This window comes from Triturus cristatus, chromosome 11 (genome assembly GCF_964204655.1).
Source record: "Triturus cristatus chromosome 11, aTriCri1.1, whole genome shotgun sequence".
NCBI classification, from domain to species: domain Eukaryota; kingdom Metazoa; phylum Chordata; class Amphibia; order Caudata; family Salamandridae; genus Triturus; species Triturus cristatus.
Genome location: NC_140594.1, coordinates 984,207,080 through 984,233,019, shown reverse-complemented (window position 1 = coordinate 984,233,019; position 25,940 = coordinate 984,207,080). Strand labels below are relative to the sequence as shown.

The following is a 25,940-nucleotide window of genomic DNA, read 5'->3' as shown; positions in this document are numbered from 1 at the left end:
TTTCACGTATTCGTTGCTGACACGGGGTAAACTTTTTCTCGCGAGAATTTTTGATCTTTTTGCAGCTTGGTTATTTTTGAGCATTCTAAATAGTCTTTTTTCTTGGCTACCTCCCTGTTCGTCTCCTCTCATTTCTTTTTGAAAATTGTCAATTAAATCTGAGTTTTGAGTTATTCTCACTGGTTAGTATCTGATTCAGTAGAGAATCTGAGATTCTTTTTGTGGTGTTTATAATCAATACAAGCCAGTCTCTGTTCTCACCCTGCAATCCCCAGCGGCAAGGCAGCGGCAATCCCGAGCGGCAAGGCAGTGCTCACCACGTGCTGGCTGGGGCTCCTCAATTCAGCATTCCCTCAGCTGGGAAAGAGGAATCCGGCGCTCCTCAACGCGCTTGGAGAAGGCAAAAAAATAGCACTCAGCCTGCCCTCCACCACAGGAAAGATAAAGGAAACATGAAATGCTCACCAGCGCTATGATTTCTCCAGCACAGGGCAGCCCCCAAGAGCAGTCCATAGTGCTCACCTTGCTCTGGGCTCCTTTGAGAGCACTGGGGGCATGCGTATTAGGGAAAGCAGGCAGCAGGACAGCACACAGGGTCCTTGGGACATAGATGCAGTCCTTTTAGCAGATCAGCAAAACAAGGCAAAGTCACAGTGGTGGTTCCCTGGCAGCACAGCAATCCTCTGTTGCAGCATGTAGATCATCTGGTTACAAGTCCCATGCAGTGTCTACTTTCATGGGGTAACAGCCCCTGTACTTATAGTTCCAAAACTTTGCTATGTGGGGCACTTCAAACACTGTTTAGAAGTGCCCAACACTCCCATCCACATCGCAATCCCTGGCCCCAGACACACTGCAGGGGCAAAAACAGTATTGTTGAAGGCAGGCACAGCCCTATTCAGGTGCAGGTGCACCTCCTCTCACTACTCCAAATGCAGACCAGGCCTATTAAGGTGCACAGGAAACTCCGCCGACTAATCTAAATGCAGCCAAGGTCTATCCAACCTAGCGCTGAGTCACCCAGGTAAGGCAGGACACACCTCAACCCCCCTTGTGACTGTCTACACTGAATGCACATCCCCACACTCCTGTCAATCAAAACCAGATGGTAAATACACATCGAGGCAGGGCACAAAGACTCATAAGCACACAGAAATGCCCACTTCTAAAAGTGGCATTTATAAAATAGTAATGACAAATCCTCTTTCACCAATAAGCTGGATTTATCACTACTATTCCAAACATACCAAACATGGGCACGCTACCCCTCTCCTATCAGAAATTACCAATGAAGCACATATCAGGGAATCCCCAATGCAAACCTATGAGAGGGCAGTCTCACAGCAGTGAGAAACCAAATAGGCTGTTTGTCACTACCAGGACCTGCCACACAGTTAAGGCACATGTCCTAACTTTTACCTACACAGCAACCGGCCCACAGGCAGAGGCATGAGACAGGCTTGAAAGGCTACTTTGATGGGTGGCGCAAGTAGCTCTGCAAGCCCATTGGTAGCATTTAATTTACAGGTCCTGGGTATATGGGATTCCACTGTTCAGGTAAATTAAATATGCCAAACAGGCGTAGATCAATCTTACCAAGGTTACAAGAGAGAGCACATGCACTTCAGCACTGATCAGCAGTGGTAAAGCGCCCAGAGTCTTAAAACCAACAAAAACAGGTCAGAAAAAATACAGGAGGAAGGCAAAAAGTTCTGGGATGACCATGCAAAAAGAGCCAAGTCCAACACTTCTGAAGAGGTTTAGCTGGACCAAAATCATGCAAACCAATAATTCTTCTACGACTATAAAAAACAATACCATTAGTACTTGATATTCAGAGATTTCCCTAAGCTGATCTCTCCTTGGCATCAAAAAACAAATCCAGAAAGCACACTCAAATTTAAAAGAAAAATCAGGATAAACAGTAGACTCAGGTTTCCAGTTAAAATGTAGTTTATCAAAGATTTCAATTTAAGGGCATCACATTATGAATAAACTGTTATTTTCCAAAGAGTGACAAAAGGATTAGGAGAGTTCAGCAAGGACATGGACCATGACAGCTCATGCGCGGTGTCCCATCAAAAAGGAGTCCATGAATGGCGCACATAGCATATGCCACAGACCAAAAGGAGAGAGTGAGCAGAGTCCGTAAGAGATGAGCATAAACAGACAGAGTTGCAGGAAAGCCAAAAGCAGTCTCTCTTGAATCGGTTGGATCGACCAACAGAACCAAACCGACAAGTATTAAACCCCACTCCAGAAAACAAACCATATTAATTCATCAGATCAATGTTTAATATACTCTTCTAGTTCCGGGGTGACAGCTCCTTGGTCACCACATCGTTTCAGACCCCTCAGTCCATTGGCCAGTTCATATAAGATGATTGTCACACTGCATGAAAGAAGAAACATATTATAGAAAGGTGTGGTACTGATCACGTAAATTGTGGGTCATCCGGTACACATAAACATTCAAACAATGATCCTTTTGCAGCAGGCACGAGAATGAATTCAAGAGGGCAGTTTCCCATAGCAAATATTCCCAAAGTCTTACATTTTGTTGCAAAAAGTCCTTCTGAACGAGTGAGAACTCCTTTTAGGAAGCAACAGATTTGCTTCACAATGTAAGTTTGAAAAAGCTTCTCACAAGTGTTTATCAGTACAGAATAGTACAATGAAGGCCTAGAATATAGTCAATTTAGGAATACACAGGATTTAAGTAATGCAATATACATTTCATAGAGGTAAAACAATATTCTATTATCCCATTTCAACTTATAAGCATTCAGAGATGTTAAAAATTCTGTTGCAATGATGTCATGTATCTATGTCATTTCCCTGCAATTTTAAAGTACTAACATGTTAAATTATGTCACATTATAAAATATTAATGTTGTTTCAAGTGTTCTATATTAGCACATACATGTAGATTATTGTCTTACGTTTTCAGGAGGGTTACACTCAATATGACTGTGTAGCACCACCTTTTGTTTTTCTCATTTGGTGCACAATTTTCACATAAATAGAAGATGGAATTCAGAACCGAAATCGTCAATATCACATGCAAAGTTATCTAGACTACCTCTTAATTCATTAATTCTTTGTACATTTCTACGATCTCTATAGGATGGTTAGGAACATTAGAACACATTAGTACATCACTTTACCATTCTATTACACATTGAAATAATTATGCTAAGGCTGATTAATAAAAATATAAACCTATATTATTCAAATGAATATGAATTCATCTATCCTACAATGATCTGCATGCTTTTACGATACAGTAACTATGTTTCTCATGTTTATTTCTCATGTCTCGTTAACGTATGGATGTTGCACGTTTATTCATGTATTACTTGAAATGTCTCAAAATCCGTTTATGTGTAAAATAGGGATTCTTACAGCTTTTCACCTGCATCGGGGCCAAGGAGAAACTAGCTAGGCCACTGACTACTACACGTAAATTAAAACAAGTTTTCTAATATTACAATACTGCTTGCACGCAATCAGAAAGTTATACATTTTATCGAACGTTTTAATAGTGCTGCCAAACAGCAGGTTAAAAGAAAGTCTGCTGCTTAATATATGAGGTGAATAAATCATTACAATTTGAAAACTTTTGAAAGAAACTGCTGTTCTTGCAACATGGAAACATGCTCACCTTCTGCGCTTCTGATTTTCGCTGAGTTTTTAACAAAATGCACCCCCTTTTCCCCCTTTCCCCCCCACCACGGCCTTCATGGGGCTTCAGTATAGCTGTGGCAGACATGTTGAATAGAGTCATGACATTTCACAAGTTGGTGGGGTCCAGGTCAGTGAAAAAGAAGAAAACCCCTTTACCCTCCTTAGGCACAAAAGTGTCATGTTTTGCTTCTTCTAAGACTTCAAAAAAAGCGTGAAAAGGTATGACATCAATCCTCCTAAAACATAAGGGGAAAGGAATGATGCTAGCGTAAAACTACGACATCAATCACCCCCGGCACTTTCAAAAACAGTCTAGTTTTCTTTACATCGCAGAAATGACAAACAACTCTCCCGACTGCCTTGACATAGTCCCTTTTCCATCAGTCAAGTCCGAGAGCAAATCGGAATTAAAATGTGGCAGCGGGTTGCTAGGCTGCCGAGTTGTCTCGACATGGTGGTTAGTTTCCTTTTCATCGAATGACAACAGTGAAATGAAAGAAGTTTTGAAAAACTTGATAATGGTTTTGAAGGAAGCCGGATAATTGGTTGAGCTGCCTTGTTCGGCAGTGTGTGGAAACTTTTAGACTGGAGGGAGTGGGTGTGGGGGAACGGCACCCAAAATTTAAACTCTTGTACACAAACTTGACCTGGAGACTTCTGTTTTTTTTTTTTTGTAGAGCTCAAAGGTAGTGCTGATAAACGCACTACACTGGACGGGTGAAGCGTCTGAGACCAGAATCAATAGACATTCTTTTTTTCCATCACTGAAAGTGCAGAATCCTGTAGAATATTTTAAAAGAGAAATCAATGAGACCTATTTTTGCTCATAACAATGAACAATTTTGTCATAAATTTTTCTGAAGCATCTGTATACAACATCTGTACAATTTTGTATATGCAAAGGTGATAGAAAAAAATGCTTGGTGCTCTTTATAAAAATATCCTGAAAGTTATGCAAATTTATAAGTAGCAAAAAAAATGTATTTAGATGCAAAACGTTCTCACCAGTAGGTGATTACTTAATTAAAAACAGCCTATTGGTATATACTCTGCTCCGTTTTAATATCGCTGGCAAAAATGCTGCATTAACCAGCAATGTTATTAATTGAATTTGAATTTAAAAAAACACAGAGCAAAATGCGCCTCTAATGGCAGAAGGGCCAATTAGTGTTGGATTAACATTCATGGCTATTTACAGTTGTTTTTGTACTTGTTCTTGTGCTCTGACTTCCTCAAAATTTCACAACCCAAAGATTCTGAAAAATGGGGTTGTTTAGACGTGAGGCGCAATGAAGTGGCGGCGGCCATTGTGCTGGCACCACCTCTCTCATTATACCCTCTCAATCAACACTCGGCGCACAGGAAACCGCAAGAAAGCCCATCTGCCATGCTTAATCTGCAGGCAAACCCACACCCATGTCTGTGCCCGCTGCTCTCCAGTCTCATTCTTCTCAGCTCCAAAGCTTCATGAGGGATCAGCCAAAGTCCATTAAAGTAAATAATGGCCAGAAATGACAGGCTTAGCGTGGATTGGGAGGAAGTTGCAGACCAATCTGAGCTGCGAGCTCTGATTAATAGAGAAAAGCCTTAGGAGGAAAAGGGAGAAAAATGACCTCAGCCCGCTCCAAAGAATTCCTGAACCTTGGTTGTTAGGGCAAGTGCTACCATCTGAGACGTTAGTGGTCCTTGATTTTCCTTCACTTTGATGCAGCCCAAATGGGAAAATGCGCTGGTTCAGCAAAGGACCAGACCTCAGCTGGAAAGCTGTCTGGAGTCAACCCGGTCAAAATTCTCTTGTGTAAAAGAAAACCTTTATTAGCTAGATTGCAACAAAAAACACACACGCTAATAAGTGCAGAATGCATTGCATGGCTTGCATACTATTAGCATTAAATGGAGTTTAATTGTTTTTCAATGCCCCAGAATACAGTAGGCTTTGCAAGCGGTTTGGTCAGATCAGAGTAACGCGGGTTTATTTTTCTTTGCATGAAGGTTGTTTTTAATTTTTTTTTCATAAGGGTGAATCTTTTAAGTCAAGTAAAAGCCCTCGGCTGGTGAAAAAGGACATTACGCCCCTTACACTACTTTTATTGTCTCTTACATTGGCAACTCAGTGATCTATATTAGAGCAAAATGCACCATTGCCTGGAAATCCATAGTTAATCCTCTCTGTAATTTGATGTATTGCTTCATCAGATTGAACGTGCACGCACATAATGCCTCAAAATGTTGGGTGCGCGTGAACTTACTGCGTCATACAGTTGGTGCGGGCATCTACCATTGAAAAAATAGGCACCGCTACCTTTCTGTGCCTGTTTATAAGGATATCAGTCATACTTGCATTGTAAAGCAAATAGCTATCTATAGGTACATGGCTTATAGTAGTATGCATGTTTGACCAAGGAAGCATACTTTCTGGATATCATTCTGATCCATGTGCAATGCACAGTGAGGCTCGCAACACAATAATAGCTGTGCGATGTCCCTGACAAGTACACTGGAGGCATGCAATTAACCACAACAAAAGCAATAACAACATAAAAGCGAGCAACCATCAATATCGCTATTACCTTTTTGGGTTTTAAAGCAAGTCATTTTTATGGCAGCACAGCAGTTGATCAATATCAGACTCAAGGCAAAGCTAGGCTGAAACATCTGGTATAATTACAAAGGGTTTTGACAAGCCATGGTGATTTCTTAGGAAAATATTAATGATCTGCACAAGGACCTCATGTCAAGAACACACTTCTGATGATCAGTTCCTTCCAGAAGGTCATCATGCACAGTGAGTCCTCATCAAAGTACACACCATAAGAACTACTGAATGGGCAATTATGATTTTACCAAGCCGTGCCTGGGAACATGAAAATGTTCTGCTCATGCACACATGGTGCACTTATCATATTTTATTCTCAAATAGAACAAAAAAGTCTAATTTTTAAAAGACAATGCAGAGTACCACCAACAGCTGTAATTGCTATCTTGGTGCTGCGAGGACAAGGCAAAATCACATAAAATCAAAATTTCAGCTCCTCGTACATACAGGAATCAAAATAAAGATATCACCTAGCGCCCTTACTTTGCATGCAGGTATAATTTGGACAGATCTTCCTGAAAGAAGAGGAGCCGTTTAGAGCATGAGGTGTTCCTCTGCCTGCAGTTGTTCCTTGCTGTGTCAGATCCCTCCTCAACAATATGTAAATCCGCGACAAAAATAGCTTGATGAAAATCTTGTAAATTAATATAGGTATATATCTGAGAGAGCGAAAAACAGTCCTCATTTGCATTTGCAGAAAAGGAGTCAACTCCACAGGCTGCATAATTTCCTAACTACCTGTTTTTCCTGGAAATGTGAAGTAAAAAGTGCTTTGTTCAATGAATGGTGGCTGAGAGGACCTGTGCTGTTTTTATGCATGCATTCTGTATCCTCTATGCTGAAGACATATCATTCCCTAAATGCTAAAAAATGCTATTTCAACGTTGCCCACATTTGTGCATAAACATTGCGTGAAAACATATGCTATGTGGTAGGCCATAAATTGAATGTATCACTACCTGGTCAATAATGTAAGAGCACAATCTCAGGCAAGGAGTAACTGAGAACATGAATTTACATGAGCTAAAGGAAATTGCTTCCCTATTGTACAGCATAGTTTAAAATTCAATAAAATAATCAGAAAATCGCAGGAACACAACAATTTCTTCTTTGTATGTGCAAACTTACAGCAAGGTTGCCACTGTTAATTAAGCCGGTCACACACTATATTGCATGCAATATTTTGTATGGCAATGAAATCACATGCAATTCATCCACCAACCACTACATCGGAAGGTCAGCATGTAATTAATAATTAATAACCTAATGTATACTTACTTCTCGTGCTACACATAAAGTAGTGGCAGGTGTATGTGATAGATGGGATATTGTTGCAGGTCCACGTTGCTGATCTCAGTATTTTGATACAAACCTTAATTTAAAACATTGTGCCATAGATTATTGACGTCATGCATCAAACGTTAGAGTAAAGAAATGTGACCAAAGTCTGTTTGTATTGCTCATCTCTGTGACACAGCCTGCATTTACTATAGAAGTGGCCACTGGACCAGCGTTGCAGATATAAGTGCTTGCTTCCAATCTCATATGTTTTTGTTTGAAAGCAAAGCATAGATTGCAGTTTGCAGCAGTATAGGTTTGATGGAAAAAAACGTGAATATCGTTGTCATAAATAATAGCAGCAGTGGCCAAGTTTCCTCCTAAAACACTATTTCAATTGTAATCATATTATAATAATTAAGTTTTAGTGTCAATCAATACTTTAAGAAAAAGTAACATTCATAGAATATGTTTATACTGTACAAAAAACAAATCTCTCTGGGTCACAATTTATGTTCAATGCATGTCTTTTCCCCTGCGTATGTTCTATTGTTTTCATACGTCAACATCTTATTGAAGTTTTCAAAGCCACTTATCTCCCATCAGGGAGTCGTAGGACAAGGGAAAGAACACTGCCTGCCTAGAATAACACCCCCGCTCAACTATATTTTGTTTTTACAGATGCATTTGGGAACGAATGCTTGACCTCATACACTTGGCTGACTATACTTGAGGAACAGCAAACGGCAGGCCTCGTTTTATGGCATTGCACATGTATAAAAAAGGCCAAACACAACAAGAATTGATTCACCAATGTGTAGCCCTTTATTACCTGCAACTATTACCTGACCCTTTCATCTGTTTCTCTTTGGCGTCCTTTCAGTTATCTGCCTTAAAAAAGGAGACGTTCAATCGGCTAAAATTACATTCCGAATAATGAATCCATTTGATTGTATTGTATAAATAACTATGAATTTAGATTTTAATGTAATAATTTTTATATTTTTTATACTTTATTGTAATGCTGTGAAATGTCAGTTTTTTAACTGTAGTATACTTTTTATGCCTACATTGTGTTGGCGAAATAAAGTTGTTCTGACCGACTGACTGATTCACAAATGTCCATGCAGTGACAGCACCGATTTACACCTGGAAAACGTCCAGATCCATGTTTTCATACATTCTACACAATACAAACGGTGAATAAATGATTGTAATGTAAGTGGAAGCTGAGTACGTATTTCACACCCAACATCTGACCACGTTGTGCACGTGTTTTCCCTGGAATTAAAAAGTGAGCACACCCATTGAGTGGCAGAAGGGAGGCCTAGGAATTACAATGATCATTTTCTATAGTAGATAAGATTTCCAACTTTTTTTGGTACTCTGTAACAGGTAGGAATTCACTTACAAATGTTTATAAAACTGTACTTGATACTGACCTATCCTGCATCATTGTATGTTTAGTTTTACTGTTCTAGTGTAACAATAAAAACTGTAGTTCGCATATAGTTGATTGATTCTAAAGTGGTTTTCACAGAGAAAACCACACCCATTTTCCTCCAAACCAAATAATCTTGCCAATCAAATTTTGAACGACTTTCTTTTCATATCAGCATCTTAAAATTAAGCAGGCGTGCAACAAAGGAAGCACGGAGCCGATATTTGAGTCATACTAAAAGTGTATTGCCAAGGCACATATAACTGTAAAGTTGAGATATATTCAGTGGGTATCGTTTTAAAGAAAAGCCTTCAACGCTTACATTTGCACCATCTGAGCTTGAATTAGGCAGGTGTAAATTACAGAACGTGTGTCACTCTGTCCAGTTTCGGCAGCCTTTGTAGCACATCATGAGTTTCCATGCATGTAAAGCTAATTACAAGATAAGGTCAAATATGAAGTGAAAAACATTATCATCATTGTGCAGGTTGACTAGCCTAAGCATGTGTTATTTACGGTAAACAACGTCTACCGCGAAACTTTTTCCAGGGAATCACAACGCGGTCATTAAAACGATCGCGTTGTGATTCTGCATACCATTACTCCGCAAGTCGGAACAACGACTTGTGGAGGGGCCGGGGGAGGTGTTGAATTTAAAATCCAACACCTTCCCTAGTGTCCGCGCAGACTGGAGTTGGAATAGTAAATGATACTATTCCAACATCCAGCGCCCCCCCTTCGCAAGTCGTTGTTCTGACTTGCGGAGTAATGGTATGCGGAATCACAACGCGGTCGTTGTAACGACCGCGTTGTGATTCCCTGCGGGGAAAAAGACAGTGGGATGATGACATAGATCCGTTATTTACTCGTTCTATACCGTAACCTCACATATCATTAGGACAATAAGTGGAAATCTCTATAGAATAGTGTGTATATGTATGTCCATACAAATTATATGTACATACATATTATATAATATACAGTTTACACATCATTATGGGATAGACAGACAGACAGACAGACATTCGGACATGTGTAGGTATACACAACTTTCTGCATAGCTTACACAGTGAAATGTCTACCTCTGTGCACGAATATCAATATATTATTTACTTGTATCTTTACATCCATGTTTGATTATATGACACAATTTGAAGGTGAGGTATTTATGATTAAGAATAAAAAAAATAGGATTAGCAACCATGGTTGTCACAATTCAAGTGCACCTGCTCAGATTAACGAGGACATCACCGAATATGTCACGCTAAATTTCTTGGTCAAGCAGGAATGGGGAAGAAACTGACCTTCCACTGACAGGGTTAGCCTAGATGACTTAGTTGGTCTAAGACCGATCAGACTGAAAACAAAATCAGCAAACAATGTGTAATGTATTTTTGGAGTACTTGGACACATTTCCGTGTTCTTGTGAGAGTGTGCATGAATGTTTACACGTATATTCCTCTGACTCTTAAAAACTACCAGTGTAAGGTCCAATTAAAAGTAGGATTTTCCTCAATACATTTATCTAGTTTGGTGCAAATAATACTTTTTATTGACTTTATACACTTCGACAGGCTAAATGGCAAAAGAGTTACCTTTCCTTTACCTACCCTGTTGATGAAATAAAGATCAGGACAGGTAAAGTAATCAGTTCTCCATCATGGTCACAAAGTTGCCCATGGAAACGTAAGCCTAAAAATGTGCCTTTATTGAAATAAAAAGTATTTCTAAATTCTGAGTTCCATTGGTTGGTGATGCATATATGGTAACACCATATGCCAACCAGGATGCGTTCTGAATGGCATTGTCTGATTACGGATACTGTTCAATTAGATTCAGTTCATTTGCAATGGGGGCATATGTTTATTGCATGCTAGATATAGTTCAAACACACACAATGGGGTGAATTAACAAGCCCCTGGTGCCACCGGATTGTCACTTTTTTTGACGCTCCAGTGGCGCAATGTGCTGACCCATATTTACAAGCCATGCAAAGCCACCCTGCGTGGTTTTTCATGACCCTGTAAATATGGTCCCCTTTCACGCATTACTTTCTGTTCCCATACAACACCCATAGAACCTGATGCATTTTCAGATTTACAAGGTTTTGTGAAACTGGGAATGCGTCAGATTCCCCAGGGGAGGCGTAAAAGTGGCACAACAAGGAGAAATACCTTTATTTCTTCTTGTTTCTTACTCTTTGTAAGGGTGCTACATTCTGCAGCACAGATATAAGGAAGATAATGCCATCAATGATTGTTTTGGTGCAGGAACGTGTCCCTTCCTGCACAAAAACAATCATCCAGTGGAAGGATGCAGAGGAAAGCACAGGGATGCGTCGTATTGTTTTAAATAGGACACATCCCTGCACTTTCACGGTGCAGAAAGATGGCTTGCAGAGTTGCACTGCATCATTATCTTGTAAATATGCCCCTAAGTTATCTAAATTTTGTTCTAAATGCCCTACAATCAGGCTTTGCCTAAAATCTAAGCGACCTTCACCTCAGGTGTTCTTTTCCTGATGCAAAATGAGAATTCTTTGATTTATGAGAATCTCTACCCAGTCAGCATTATTCAGAATATTTCAGTTTGAGGATGGGTTACCAAGTATAACACCTTTAAATTACACCATTGAAGAAATCAGCCTGCTCTTCCATGCCTCTTCAATCCCAACTTCCGCATTAGTGATGTTTCATTGGGTGCCTGCTTAAGGCAGGAGAATTTTGAAACAGTAAGGTATACTAGGATTGTTTTGTAGGGGTTAGAGATGTTGGTACGACTGATTCTTTTGGCATGATACTATTTTCAAAGTGCAGACCAGATTCATGAATCACATTTGAACGTGTGTAGCTCTGCAATAAGCATATTCCTCCTGCAGTGCAGTTACTGCTGTACAACCGATGGAGGCTGTGACGTCTTAAATTGGATACAACGATAGTTGCGTTAGAGTTGTCGGCAACTTAACTGGGGGCATATCAACAAGGCCAACAACGCCGCTTTAACGGCCGTTTTTGGCCAAAAAGCGGCGAATGAATTACCTCACTATTAGCAAGGACACGCTAATAGGCATCAGCGCGTGTTTCCTTGTGTCAGCCGCCGTTCCACTAATGCCTCGCATCGCAGCTCTAATGAGGTGCAAAGAAGGCATTTCCTCTCACAATACCATGGGAAATATCGCTAACTGCACTACTCTCTATCAACAAGCTGACCCAGGACACCCATAGCGATATAAAAAGCCGCGCTAACCGGGGTTACCGCCATCAGCTAACGTCTGCAAAATTTCAGACTTAGCTATATTCATAAAGGGAGGTGGATTCTAAGCCTAAATCCACATCTCCCTATCCCCAAGGATTCCCTTAGCACTGTAGTTGTATCCCTGGATTTCCAGCGATGTTCCCTCATTTTGCCACTATCGCCGGATTTTCCATCGCCGTGGAGATAAGCATTGATGATAACGGGTTATCTCGGTGATCAAATCCGGCGATAGCCGGCGTTAAACAAATTAGCGCTAAGTGCGCTCTGCGATGTTTATCGCAGTTTATTGATGATATGCCCCTCGAGCAGTTTCAGAGGATCCCATCCATCACCCATGTACTATAGAGAGCTCTGTAGTGCATGTGCAGGGCATACACAGTTGTGGCAAATAAGAGTATTAACAACATATCTGTGACTAGTTGAAGAAGAAAATGTCTTGTTTAAGGAAAAAAACATTAAATGTCTTCTGGTGGGATATTTTCCACTCAAATCAGTCTCCTACAGGCCCAGATCAAAAAACTCCTGCACATTGCAAAAGGAAAACACTTCCTACATTTCGCATAACTTGAAATCATGGCATTGTGCAGGACTGGACCAGTGTAAGCGATAAATCTCAAGTAGAATGCCGGTATGGCTCTGTCCCCAATTTATTACCTATATTTTTTCATCTTATATGCAAAGTACCTCACAGAAATCAAACCCAGGCAGATAAGTTTACATTGCAAGACATCCTAAAGACGCAATGGACGCATTGCAAAATACCACACTTTGTTGTGTTCCCAGTTAACTTCCCCCTAATGATGAAGTATGCCATCGCGAGATGCTACTTCTTGCCACGCGTCACTGCACACTGCCTCTGTACACAGCCATCCTGGGCCCCAGATGCTGAAGTTGGATGGCTTTTTCCCACGGGCAGCCTCTGGCTTGTTGGCAAGCTGAGTGGGTAGCTGTGTTGGCAGCACTAGGGCCGCCTCTGGCTGTAATATGATGTTCTGCTGTTGATGGGTAGCCCATTCGTTCTGCAGGCTCATTCTCAATGACAGCTCTGTGGGCTTGGGGAATTTGAATAATTGTACACTACTTGTGTCCCTCTTGACTTCAGTAGAAGGCTCTTTATGTGACCATAAACTGCGTTAGACGTGAATATCATTTCAGCAGTTGAAAAACAGAGATATGTTCTGGCTCTCAGAGTTTGTTATATTTCAGTTCCTTTCCTACCACAAAATGGTCACAATAGATGTTTGGGATATTATCCAGATAAACTCTGTGGGATCTCAGCTCCTGTAAAGCAAATTAAGGAATTTGGAGGCCATATTTTCTTATTAAAAATGCTGTTTGACATGATATCCTAGAGATTAAAAATCGACTTCCCTCCCACAGCCTGCACTGAAACTGGTTTCAGTGTATTTTGGAGCCAGCAGACTTGGAGAATATTGACATTAACATGACATTGACATGACCTTGAACTCAGCCTACCCCCCACCGGTCTCACAACTGTCTTCACCCTTGTTTCTACCTCTCTCCGACCCATTAAGGCCACCAAATAAATCTAAATACATCTATCTCGCAGTCTCTTTCCTAAACTAATCTGCAGTGCTAGAAAGATTACTTAATTAATTGTAAATAAAGTAAACAAATATATTGCAATCTCGTTTGGAAAGCAGATGATAGATAATTTGGAATGTTTTATGTCCACCTGCTTTAGATTGTCACTTTAGCAACTGTAAACTTTGAGTCTGCTTTGTTCGTACTTCCCAGTACTATATTGTCCACGACCCAGGGATGCAGCAGGTGCAGTAGCACCAGGACCGAAGGCCTAAGAGTCCCATTGAATCCTGATTATGTCTTTGTTTTATAATTCAAACAGCCAGGAGGCCCATTTCCTTCCATGCACTAGGACACATGACACACTGGATGCACCACTGACCCAAAAAAGAGAATTTCAGATTTGGAGTTCTCTGAAGCAGCCCAACAATACACTGCTTGGAAGTGTGAAAAGGGGCAGGAGTTCAATATGTAAACGAGCTCAAGACTAGTTGAGACAAGTTGTGATAAAGAAGTTGGGTAAAAGTTATGTTAAAACAACCTAAAAAAGTTTTCCAATGGCACAATATTCTCTTTGAAGCTGTTTGCGTTAACTCATTATGCTTGAATGTTTGAAGCACAAATGCCGTATAATTACAGAACATTGCCAACAATAAATAAAGCACTATGGTTGCTATCTGCTTCAGAGTACATTAGCTATTCTGAACTTTTCACCCAAGTGCACTTTCAGGAAATCGTGTATTCCCCATGTACAGTTACACAAGTTGTAACATGCCAGGCTGCACAAAGGTAATTCTTTTCAACGCCAATTTGCCAGTCGTTTTTGCTAACAACTTCGGGGCATATTATCAACGGCCAGCGATAATTATCGCTAAGCGCGCCTGGCGCCAGTGTTTTTATCGCCGGCTATTGCTGGATTACATCGCTGAGGTAGCGCGTTATTATCAACGCTTATCTCTAAGGCGACAAAAAATCCAGCGATAGTGGCGAAATGCAGGAATATCGCTGAAAATCCAGCGATATTCCTGCAGCGATAGGGAAACCCTTGATGATAGGGAGATGTGGGTTGAGCCATAGAATCAACCTCCCATTATATGTATAGCTAAGTCTGGATTTTTGCAGACGTTAGCTTACGGTGATAATCGCGGTTAGCGCGGCTTTATCGTAACGCGGGCATTGATAATAGGGCAAACTTGTCTTGGCGACTGTTTCCATTTACTCTTAGTGAGGAACGCCTACTTTGCATGTCATTAGCGAAAAATATCGCTGACATGCAAAGAGGCAAAAAACGGCGCTATTGCCAGTAAACTGTCGCTAACAGCTGTTAGCAACAGCTTGCTAATAGGGCGATAAAAATATCGCCGCTAAAGCGGCGATATTGCCCTTGATAATATGCCCCCTCATTCGCTTTGCAACCACATGCTCTTCTATGTATTTATGTATGTGCTATTTGTATAGCACAAACCTAGCAATAATCAGTGCTTAATTTGAGCATGTGGTAGCCAGTGGGGGCCACAGACACTTATTTTTTGGGACTGACCCTCATTTAACTGCATCAGACATTTACCAAGAGAAGAAAAAACACACAAAGCAGAAAGACAGAGGAAAAGAAAGACGGAATATCCATTACAAATAGAGAAAATAGAAACCTGTAAGTGTCTTATAAAGGGCGAGGGAGTGTCTGGCTGTGGATTAAAGAGGCCTGAGATGAATTCAAGACTACACAGCTTTGGTATGCGGCTCGTTGACATTTAACTGCACAGGTCTCGGGCTTCTGAGCAGAGCTTTGAGCTCTGGCACGGACCCACTTACAAATTGATCACTGCTCGTAAGGATCACACATAACGAAAAAGTCAAAATGCGATTGGAAGACACGTTGTGTTCTGATTGTGAACTGTTCACTTATAACAAAGAATCTGATTGCTTTCAATAATGTAAAACACGCCCTAGTCTGATTTTGCATCGTAGAGTTAAAGGTGACAGTAGGGTGAATTGTTGGAACTAGTCTCCTGATGGTTTTAGAAAGCGCCTTTGGGGGAAATGACAAGAGGTGTGCTACAGAAATGCAGTAATATCAGACAATGGAAAATAATATGTGAGTGAAATATTGTGTAAAGTGTGAAAAATGAATAAATCAAATCAGTGCACCAGTACTTCCAGGAAAGGAGCAAGGAGAATTTGAATCAATGAGGTGGACAATCTCACAATAGTTTCAGAATTAGAACAGATTAAGAAAAATGAGTGTTCTTAATATGAGTAACCTGCTGCTATTAGCAAATCTAAATGTAAGAACAGCCAGGAAAAATAAAGTTAACAGAGTGGAATTCATTGCTGCATATGCACCTCATGCCATATTGCAGAAGGGCTCTGCAAGTGCAATGATAATTTAAGGCTGTGCTTTAGGAGTCTAAACAACGTTTCTATTACAGGGCACAACGCAGATGCTTGTGCATCTTCTTCTTCTGTAACAAGTGTTGCACATGTGTAAATTTAGTGCTAATGCAATGTTAAGTGAACTTATGCCAATTTGGATGGGACGGATGGGAGGGGAAACCATTGCAAATGCACTGTTAAGTGAACTTATGCCAATTTGGATGGGACGGATGGGAGGGGAAACCATTGCAAGTGAGAAAACGGATTTCGCATGTGTCATATTGCAGATGCATGGAAAAAAGACCATGGAGTGATGGGTTCACTGTGTGACATCAAGGAGGTGGTGCCTGGAGTGATGGGTGTTGACCTGGAATCCTTTGTGTGGTTTCCCCTGTCTTTTTGCATCTACCCTCTGCATTTGTTATGTTATGCTGGTCTTTTTTGCCGATTTATGGACTCTGGGCACTTTACCACTGCTGATCAGTACTAAAGTGCTAGTGTTCCCTGCGTTAATTGTGATTCTGATTGGTTCTCCATGATTGGCATATTTGATGTACTAGTACATCCCTATTTAAGTGCACTTTGTGTGGCCAGGGCTTGTAAATTAAATGCTACTAGTGGGCCTGCAGCACTGGTTGAGACACCCACATGAGTAGCCCTATACACCTGTCTCAGGCCTGCCATTGCAGTGCCTGTGAGTGCAGTTTTAAACTGTCATGTCGACCTGACAAGTGCAACCTCTTGCCAGGCCCAAACCTTCCCTTTTACTACATGTAAGGCACCCCTAAGTTAGGCCCATGATACCCCCATGGGCAAGGTGCAGTGTATACGAAAGGTAGGACATTTACCTGTGTGTCTTACATGTCCTGATAGTGAAATCCTGCCAGTTTCTTTTTTCACTATTCCAAGACCTTGCTCTCCCATTAGCTATCATTGGGGCTGCCTTGTAACATCTTACAAGTGTAACTTTCAATTGGGAACAGCTAGAGATTTGGAGTTTGGGCTCTCTGAGCACAGAATTTAGAAACACATCTGTTAGTAAAGGTGTTTTTTAATTTTTGTGTGTGAAATGCCACTTTTAGAAAGTAGGCATTTTTTTGTTTTACCAGCGTGTGCCTCTGCCTCCCTGTGGAATCAATGCCTGGTTTAGACTGACAGGGGCCTGTTTGTACATTCACTATAGACAGTCACACAAAGGGAGTTGAGGCATACCCTGCATATCCCAATGGTCCAACACCAGCTGCTGGGCTTTCCTGCGCTAGAGTGGTGGGAGAAGTTGTCACTGACACCTGAATAGGGCTGTGCATGGCCGCTCACATTGCTGTCTCAACCCCCTGCAGCGTGTCTGGAGCCAAGACTGGCCAAGGCAAGAACTTGTGCACTGCAAAGTCTATCCTTTGGAGAATGCCTACTTCACAGGCTAAAAGGGATATATGTATTGGACCTCAAACCACAGACTTTTTTAACACTTCTGGATCGAGAGGACACTCTGATAAGAACAAAAGCTGAAGAGCTGTAAGGAGGAGTACTACCCCTTTGCTGTGTGGTGCTTTGCTTGTTTGGCCTGCAGTTGCTGTTTCTGTCTTGGAGAGGAAAGGGACTGGACTTTGCTGTGTATGTTATGTTGTGAAGTTTTTGTAAGGCGCATAGCTGCCCTAGCAACTGGGCTCCCTAGCGGTTTTCCAATGAGAAAACATTCGCAGAAAGACGGCACAAACCATATTGAGGGGAGAGAACCTACATAGAGAAAAGCCAGGTCTTCAATGACTTCCTAAACTGCAAGTAGTTCTGGAGGATTCTGATGTGGAGTGGAAGCGCGTTCCAGAAAGCAGGGGCCTTCGTGCGGAAGTAGTGACCTCCCACTCTGACTCTGTTGATCTGAGGATCGTGGTCAAATCCGAATTGATTGAACACAAAGGACGTAGTGGGCAGTATGGAAATACCAAATTGACCAAAATAGGAGTTACCTGGGAATGCAAGATCTTATGGGCAGTAGACAAGGCCTTGAAATGTACATGCCTATCCACTAGGAGCCAGCGCAATCTGCAAAGAAGTCTAGAAGCCGAGCAAGATTTAGGAAGGAAAAGCAGCAGCCCGGCTGCAGCATTTTGCACTAGCTGAAGTCTTCTCATGACTGACTTATTACTCCCAGCTAAAGATGTTGCAGTAATCTAGTTGAGATAGGATAACTGCCTGAATAGTAGTTTGATGAATATCAGGAGTGAAAAAACCCAGATTAATTTTAGGCCCTCTCAAAAGACATTCAATGCAAAACAGAGAGGTCCACAAAGAAGATGGCCACCTGTGGTTGCCCCATGAATGAGTGTCTTTCCCTAAGAGGATGATTTCAGTTTTGCTTGCATTCATACGTAGGCAATCAGTAGTCAACCACTCTGAGACGGTGGATAGTCCCTTCTGAAAGTTAGCCAGGTCTGATAAGTGATTATCAGAAAAGGAAAATATGAGCTGAGTGTCTTTTTAAAAAAAAATCTTTATTCGATCTATGTACAGACAGATCATAAAAGCACAAATTCATCAATTGAATCACAGTAAAACTAATTGACTAGAAAAACATAAAACAATTATAAAAACCTTATTAAACCTTTTAAAATCATTATGAGTGTCATCTGTATACAACACCAGCGTAAAACCCAGGGTTTTAATCATCTGAGCCAGAGGTTGAATATAAATGTTAAATAGAGTGAGACTCAGGGACACGCCCTGGGAAACACCGTGTCGCAGAGCATGAGATTAAGAGCTGAAAGGGGGAGAAATGAACTGACAAGATCACCGAGATAAAAAAAGAATTAATGCACGCCAATACAGAACCACCTATACCAATGTTCTGAAGGTGTTGGAGCAAGATCTTGTTAGACACTGTATCAAATGTGGTGCTCAAGTCAAGCAAAATCAAGACTGCTGATCTGCCATCATCCAAAATGCTGTCCTGCTTAAGAAGTTTCTCCAAGGGCTTGCGTGTGCTTGCCTCCTGTTAAGAAGCATCAGGGCCATCTACGACTTCACCTGCAGCATCCCTGAACTCCACTGCTGAGAGTTCTGACCTGCCAAGTGGTGCCAATTCCATTTTTGGCCCTTGGAGGTGGTTCCTGCTGCTAAAGACTTCAAAACCCATGCTTCACCCTTCCAGCGCCTGTTTTTCTGATGCAGCACCGCCATGCAGAAGACATTTCCAAGCACCGCCACCATGCAGCTGAAGAAATCAATGCTGCGCCTTCCTGAGGCCGTAGAAACTGCTGTAGCCCGAGTTCAGCACACCGTGTCTCCAAAGTTTGAGACCCCGCACTGACTCTCATGCAAGCTCTGCTGTGCGGCTAAAAGAATTAATGCATCATGGGACTGTGGCTGAAGAAATTGATGCAGCGTCTTTTTGCCACCGCCGTATTGACAGCCAGCGTATCTGGATTTCCACACATCGCACCTGTGCAGCAAGTTTTCCATCGCATCACACACAGACCAGAACCGTCTTAGATTTCAATGCATCGCTTCCCTTACAGTCCGGATTTGATGCAACATTTCTCCTGTGTGCAGCAGAACTGAGCATTTGCCTCAACAGGGATTGATGAATCGATTCATCGCTGTGTTTTCCGACGCTTCCCTCCTCTGCGGCTGTTTTTCCTTGTGGATTTTGATGCATCTAAGGTACTTTGTGTAGAAATACCACAAGCATAGAGTTCTATGAACAGAATTGTTTAAAACCTGTAAAAGTGATATTTTAAGTTCTGTATGTTGTTTTTTGTTGTTTTGGTCTTGTTTGGTTTTGATAAAATTGTTTATTTTTCTAAACTGGTGTGGTGTCCATTTGTAGTGTTTTCAGTGTGTTACTGTGTGTGTTATGAACAAATACTTTACGCAGTGCCTCTGAGATAGGCCTAATTGCTCGTGCAAAGCTACCAAGGGGGTGAGCAGAGGTTATCTTGGGTGTGTAATCCCTTACCCTGACTAGAAGGTAGGGTCCCTTCTTGGACAGGGTGCATGCCACTGCCAACTAGAGGCCGCCATTTCTAACAATGAGCTCACTGTACAACACCAAGGAGGGGGTGTCTGGAGTGACGGGCTCACTCTGTAACACCAAGGAGGTGGTGCCTAGAGTGATGGCCTCACTGTGTGACCCCCAAAAAATTGTACATACTTAAGGGCTTATTTATGAGAGGTTTCCTCCGGCGGAGCGTCACTTTTTTGGATGGTTCTGCAGCGCAAGCCTCTCAATCATATCTACGAGATGACGCAAAGCCGCTCTGCATTGCTTTGCGTGGCCTCATAGATATGGAGTAAGACAACGCAGCACAAGTCACTCCTTTGCCTCACTCTGTGCCAATCAGGCCTTCCATGGGCATTGTGGTGGGTTTTCCAACGCAACACCCTTGGATTTTGATCCTACCCAAGATTTACTTAATCACCTAAACCTAAGGCAGTGCCAAAAACTTTCACTTTCCCAGAGAAGGCTTAACAAGTAGAAATATTTTTATTTCTTCTCGTTTTTTTCCTCTTTCCATGTGTGCTGTATTCTGCAGCAGACATAGAAAGTGGACAGCGCCTCTCAGGATTGCTTTTGTGCAGGAAGGTGCCCCTTCCTAGCACAAGTAGGCAGCGTAGGTGGCATTTCAGCATTTGGTTTAAAATGAACATTGATCCAAGCTGATGGCTATAGCAAGTGTTATTGCTTTGGTTTTCCTTTAGACATATAGCTATACAAAACAGCTTAACGGATTTGCACTATGAGAAAAAAATATTGACAAAATTTAGAAATTGGTCATATTAATTTGGTTATTTGATGCAGAGCAGGGTTATCTAACGTGCATCAAGGAAGGGTAGATCCAGGCCAGATTTTCAGGCTGCCCAGATAAGTTAATATACATACAAATGTTGTAAATGGAACAAATTTACATACTCAGTGGTTATCCTGAAAATGTTGCTTGGATCCGGCTGTACAGTAGACACCCCTGCTGCAGAGCTTGCTATTACTGCACTAACCCCAGGGACATCAACCTTAAGAGTTGAATAATCCTATACTCCCATTCACAAATTCAGAAATGTCCGTCTTGGCACAGACAGTGTATATTGGAACAATTGTATTTTTTGTGAATCAAGCACGTGTAGGGGCAGATTTACAAGCCCCGTGCGCCACTTTTGCGCCGCCGTTGCGTCACTTTTGTGACGCAGCGGCGGCGCAAAGCTAGTGCCATGCTGCTAGGGAGATGCGTCACGTTGTAAAGCCCTGCGCCACATTAAACCCGCGTCAGGTTTAATGTATGAAGGGTGGGAGTTACGTCGGAAAAAGCCTCGGAAAAGTGACGCAGTGAAATCTACAAGCATTCACGCAGTCACTTTTCCGACGCTGGTGCGTCAAATCCTTACGCCTGCTTCAAACAGGCTTAAGGCGTGACGCACCATGTTAGGGATAGGCCAGGTTGGAACAGTGCTGGAGTTGTGTCGCGCTTGCGACACAACTTCAGCACTGCGCCAACCTTACGCCAGCAGATGCGTCACGCATCTGCTTGTCCTTGCCCCAAAATGCACCGCATTGTAAATTCGGCACATCTGCGGTGGCGCAAGGACAAACTTGCGTGATGCATCTTCCCTGGCGCATCCCTGCTGATTTGCAGGGATGCGCCAGGGAACGTAAATCTGCCCCATAGATTCTAATATGATACCAGAAAAACTGGCAGACTCATTTTATTCTCCCTTTTTTCTGTCTTTACTTTCATCGCAGATCAAACTTGCTCTCTACCTTTGTATTGCAAATACAGTTGCTATCTGACTTTCTTTGTGATTTTTTAATAAGGCAGGTAACCACATGAAAACTACTCATGTGACAAGTCAACAATAAACTTTAGACAGAACACAGAGAAAACGCCGCCTCAGCAAGAAAACAAAGTTTTAAACGTGTCGCCTACTTCCCTTCATATGATGCCTGCTGCCGGCGCCGGATATTAAACATACCGGGGCTCATTTATGAGCCCCTGCGTCACTTTTGCGCCGCCGGTGCGTCACTTTTTGTGACGCACCAGTGGCATTAAACATGCGCCATGTTGCGCCATATTTACAAAGTGACGCATCTAGGTAGATGCGTCACTTTGTAAACCCCTGCGCCACATTATACCTGCGCCAGGTATAAGGGGGGCGTTTTGACGCAACAAAGGGTCGTAGAAGTGACGCAGTGAAATCTACGAGATTTCACTGCGCCACTTCTAGTGTGCAAATGCGTCAATTTCTTGCGCCTGCCTCACAGCAGGCGTAAGACTGACGCAGGCCCTTTCACATGGGGCTTGCCCCATGTGAAAGGACACATTGCTGGAGTTGCGTCACTTTTGCGACACACTCCAGCGATGCGTCACTTTTGCGACACACTCCAGCGATGCGTCACTTTTGCGCCTACAGATACGTCAGAAATACTGACTTATCTGTGACTCCTTGCGACATGATGCGTCATACTGTAAATATGACGCATCACTGGAGTCGCAGGGAGGGCGCAGTGAAAAGTGGCGCATCACTGTTTTCACGCAGTGATGCGTCACTTTTCATAAATGAGGCCCACCGACTCTATGCATTCATTGCACCTTGACTAAGCACCATTGTTAAAAATACAGTGATGCGTAGTCTGAAAACGCAGGCGTGGTCTCAAGGAACGTCAAATAAATAGTGATTTCTGTATTGTATTTTACAAACAGGGACGTGTGCCCGTCATACTGAACATGGGTCTCTTCAAGGGCCTATTGAGTGAAATGTGCGGCTCTGACAGCGGAGTTTTACAAATCCTCTCACACATAATCAGACAATAGGGATTCCAGAGACAGAGCGGTGTTCTTTTTCTTTTGATGATGACGGGGGCGGGCTTCTAACATTCCGTGGCCGGGGCAAGACTATAGGCCCTTTGTGAAAGTGGGGTCTGCGTTTCACGACACTCATAAATCTATCTTGCGTCTTTAGGCGGTTTGGCTTTTGTACTTTTTTTTTTCAAGCAATTAACTAACCGCCGCTAACCATCAAGCCCGTGCGACAAATAACGGTTAAAACAACTGTTATGTTCGAGCTGGATGTCACGAGACTCGAGGCTGCGGCATTTAACCAAAATAAAAGAGCAAGGGTTCTTGGGAAAAGTTTATTCCCCGGTTTACCTTGTTTAGAACTGCTTGAGTGGCATAAACTGCGCACTTGCGCAGTAGTTCCAACACTCTCCCGGCCTGGCACAAGTTGAGAGGAGTTAAAACTACCGTTATGGCCTCGAAAGTGACTCTCATCAAAGGTTAACAGTCTTAGCAAACCTTGACAGAACAATATGGCCTGTATTAGCTAACAACTGCGTTTGCGAACATATTCACAAAACATATAAAAACGTATAAGTGACTGAGAATAACCATAGGATTGTTGGTGCCTAATAAATACACAACTGTCAAAACCAAAATTAAGCCCTGAAACACGCCCTCAAACACTTGTGAGGTTATACTGCTCTAATCCGGTCCTTACATCAGAGTATAAATGAGAATAAACAGCAAATTCCATACTAATGTAACATATACAAAACATACTCACTTCCAGTCATGTTCAAATGGTTTCTCTGAGTGGGCTGAGTCACGCAAGCTTCGTCTTTTGTGTAGTAGTCTTCCTAAAGCAGAAAAATGGATCAAACATTAGGACAAAAAAAGTGACAATACTGACGTAAGGTGGTGAGATGGTGTAATTGGCTCAGGAGTCGATAATAAGGTATGGCCCGCTGACGCATAGATGTGACATCACTTGCTGAGATAAGGTAGCTAAAATGAGCAAAGTTGTTCATTAGTAGTGCCACAGTAAAAATGTGTTTATTTTCACACATTTTGTACATGTAGTTTAAGCAATTACATAGCTCATAGAAACTGCGTTGTTCCATTTGCAATGAAAAGCCGGATAAGTAGTATGGGTTTTGTCATTGCACTGTCAAATATGTCTCCTTTTTTTGCCATTTTAGGTAGGTATGTTACTATTATACATATATAAAAACACCTGCGACGTATACTACTTGCTCATGCCAACAATGTGTTTTTTCTGTCAGAATAATGTAAATATTTAGTTCTACTTCGTGTGCTGCCAAATGGCTTGACTGTCATGGGCCCATATAAAGAAAAAAGAAATAAAGACAGCAGATGGCGACAAAGAGGCACGGAAAAGAAGGCAGGAACTGAAAAAGTCGCAGAGGTTTAACCAGTGGAATAAATCTAATATTATTGTCACTAGTGGTGAGAAAGCATGCTTATAAATACCACGGATGTGCATTGTTCACTGCCAGTGAGCATTTTTGCTTCAATAGACTTATGATAAAATACGAATATTGGGCCAAACAGAAGAATTTTTTAGGCACATTCTACCGGGTTTTAATTCTAGACTGAAAGGTAACACCAAAACCTTACCTGTAGCCTGATGCAAGGGTTTTGTTTACGAACTCCGAGCAGGGAAGTACCGGGGGCATATTTACAAGCCCTTTCGACACTTTTGCGTTCGTCATTTTTAACATGGGAAAAATGACGAAAGGGGCTTGTACATCTGCCCCGGGTAAATAACCAGGCCAGATCAATTCCACTACTTCCCGGCATTGACTCACGTTTTGCATCTGATTACACATTGGCCCAGGGCATTGGACAATCACGTGCAAACGGCCTATGTGATTGTTCTTGAATACGCTATTCCATTAAATCTCCATTTGCAAAAGCAGGGATCTTGGCGCAATGTGTAATATGTAAAACAAGGCACATACGTCAGCTGCGCCTACTTAAACATTTTGCGCTGCACTCCAAAGGAGAACAATTGTCTTTAATAATTATCAAGGATGATGTAGCTAAATATTGAATGAATGGCTTTTTTTAACAAGTGATGTGATAACGATCATGGGGCTTATTTACTAGCCTCTTGCGCCACTTTTGCGTCATTTTTAACATGGGAAAAGTGACGTATGGGTGGCGCAAGGGGCTCGTAAATAAGCCCCCACGTGTTTTGGGAATGTGTGCGTGAATACGTCTTATGGAGGGTAATACATTTTATTTGTTCACACGAAGATGCATACATAAAATCCACAAATCTGATAATTTGCAGAAAGGAACGCCTGTGAAAAGGTCGAGTCTAAATTGCTTTATCTTACAGTTCTGATTCTGAAATTACTGTTTTCATTTTGAATAACTTTTTGTATTACCTACCTATTGTCTGCTCTTTTTCAAATGTATCCCTCTGTATATACCCAAATCATCCCTCCTGAGGTTTCCACCTCTTTTCACCTGCCATTTGTATCCAGTGGCTGCTCCTCGAGAGAGTGCTGCGGAGCAGTGGGGCGGTGTAGGGGAGGGGCATGGTGGGGGGGTAGTAAACCCCGGAATTGGGCCGAACGGAGTTGAGTAAAGAAATAAATAAATAAAACGAATTACATTGCGCGCGCTGCAATGCCAAATCGACGCAGAGCGCAATGTAATTCGTTTTATTTATTTATTTCTTTACTCAACTCCGTTCGGCACAAACCGAAGTTTACTACTCCCCACCATGCCCCTTCCCCACACCGCCCCACTGCTCCGCAGCACTCCGCAGCACTCTCACATGGAGCCGCCACTGGATACAAATGGCAGGTGAAAAGAGGTGGAAACCTCAGGAGGGATGATTTGGGTATATACAGAGGGATACATTTGAAAAAGAGCAGACAATAGGTGGGTAATACAAAAAGTTATTTACTACCCCCCCCCCCGCCCCACCGCCCCGCAGCACTCCCTCGAGGAGCCGCCACTGTTT

General features: G+C 42.1%; 1 long non-coding RNA gene across 1 annotated transcript in view; it reads right to left on the bottom strand.

Moving 5' to 3' along the window:
- Nucleotides 1–2,016: 2,016 nt before the first annotated feature.
- The window catches only part of LOC146785782 (uncharacterized), a 34,543-nt gene continuing 10,619 nt past the window's right edge, over nt 2,017–25,940 (bottom strand). The window contains exons 2-3 of the long non-coding RNA XR_014970484.1: nt 23,727–23,799; nt 2,017–2,392 (exon numbers count right to left, since the gene is read on the bottom strand). This is a non-coding gene — a long non-coding RNA (uncharacterized LOC146785782). The remainder of the gene's footprint in view (nt 2,393–23,726; nt 23,800–25,940) is intronic.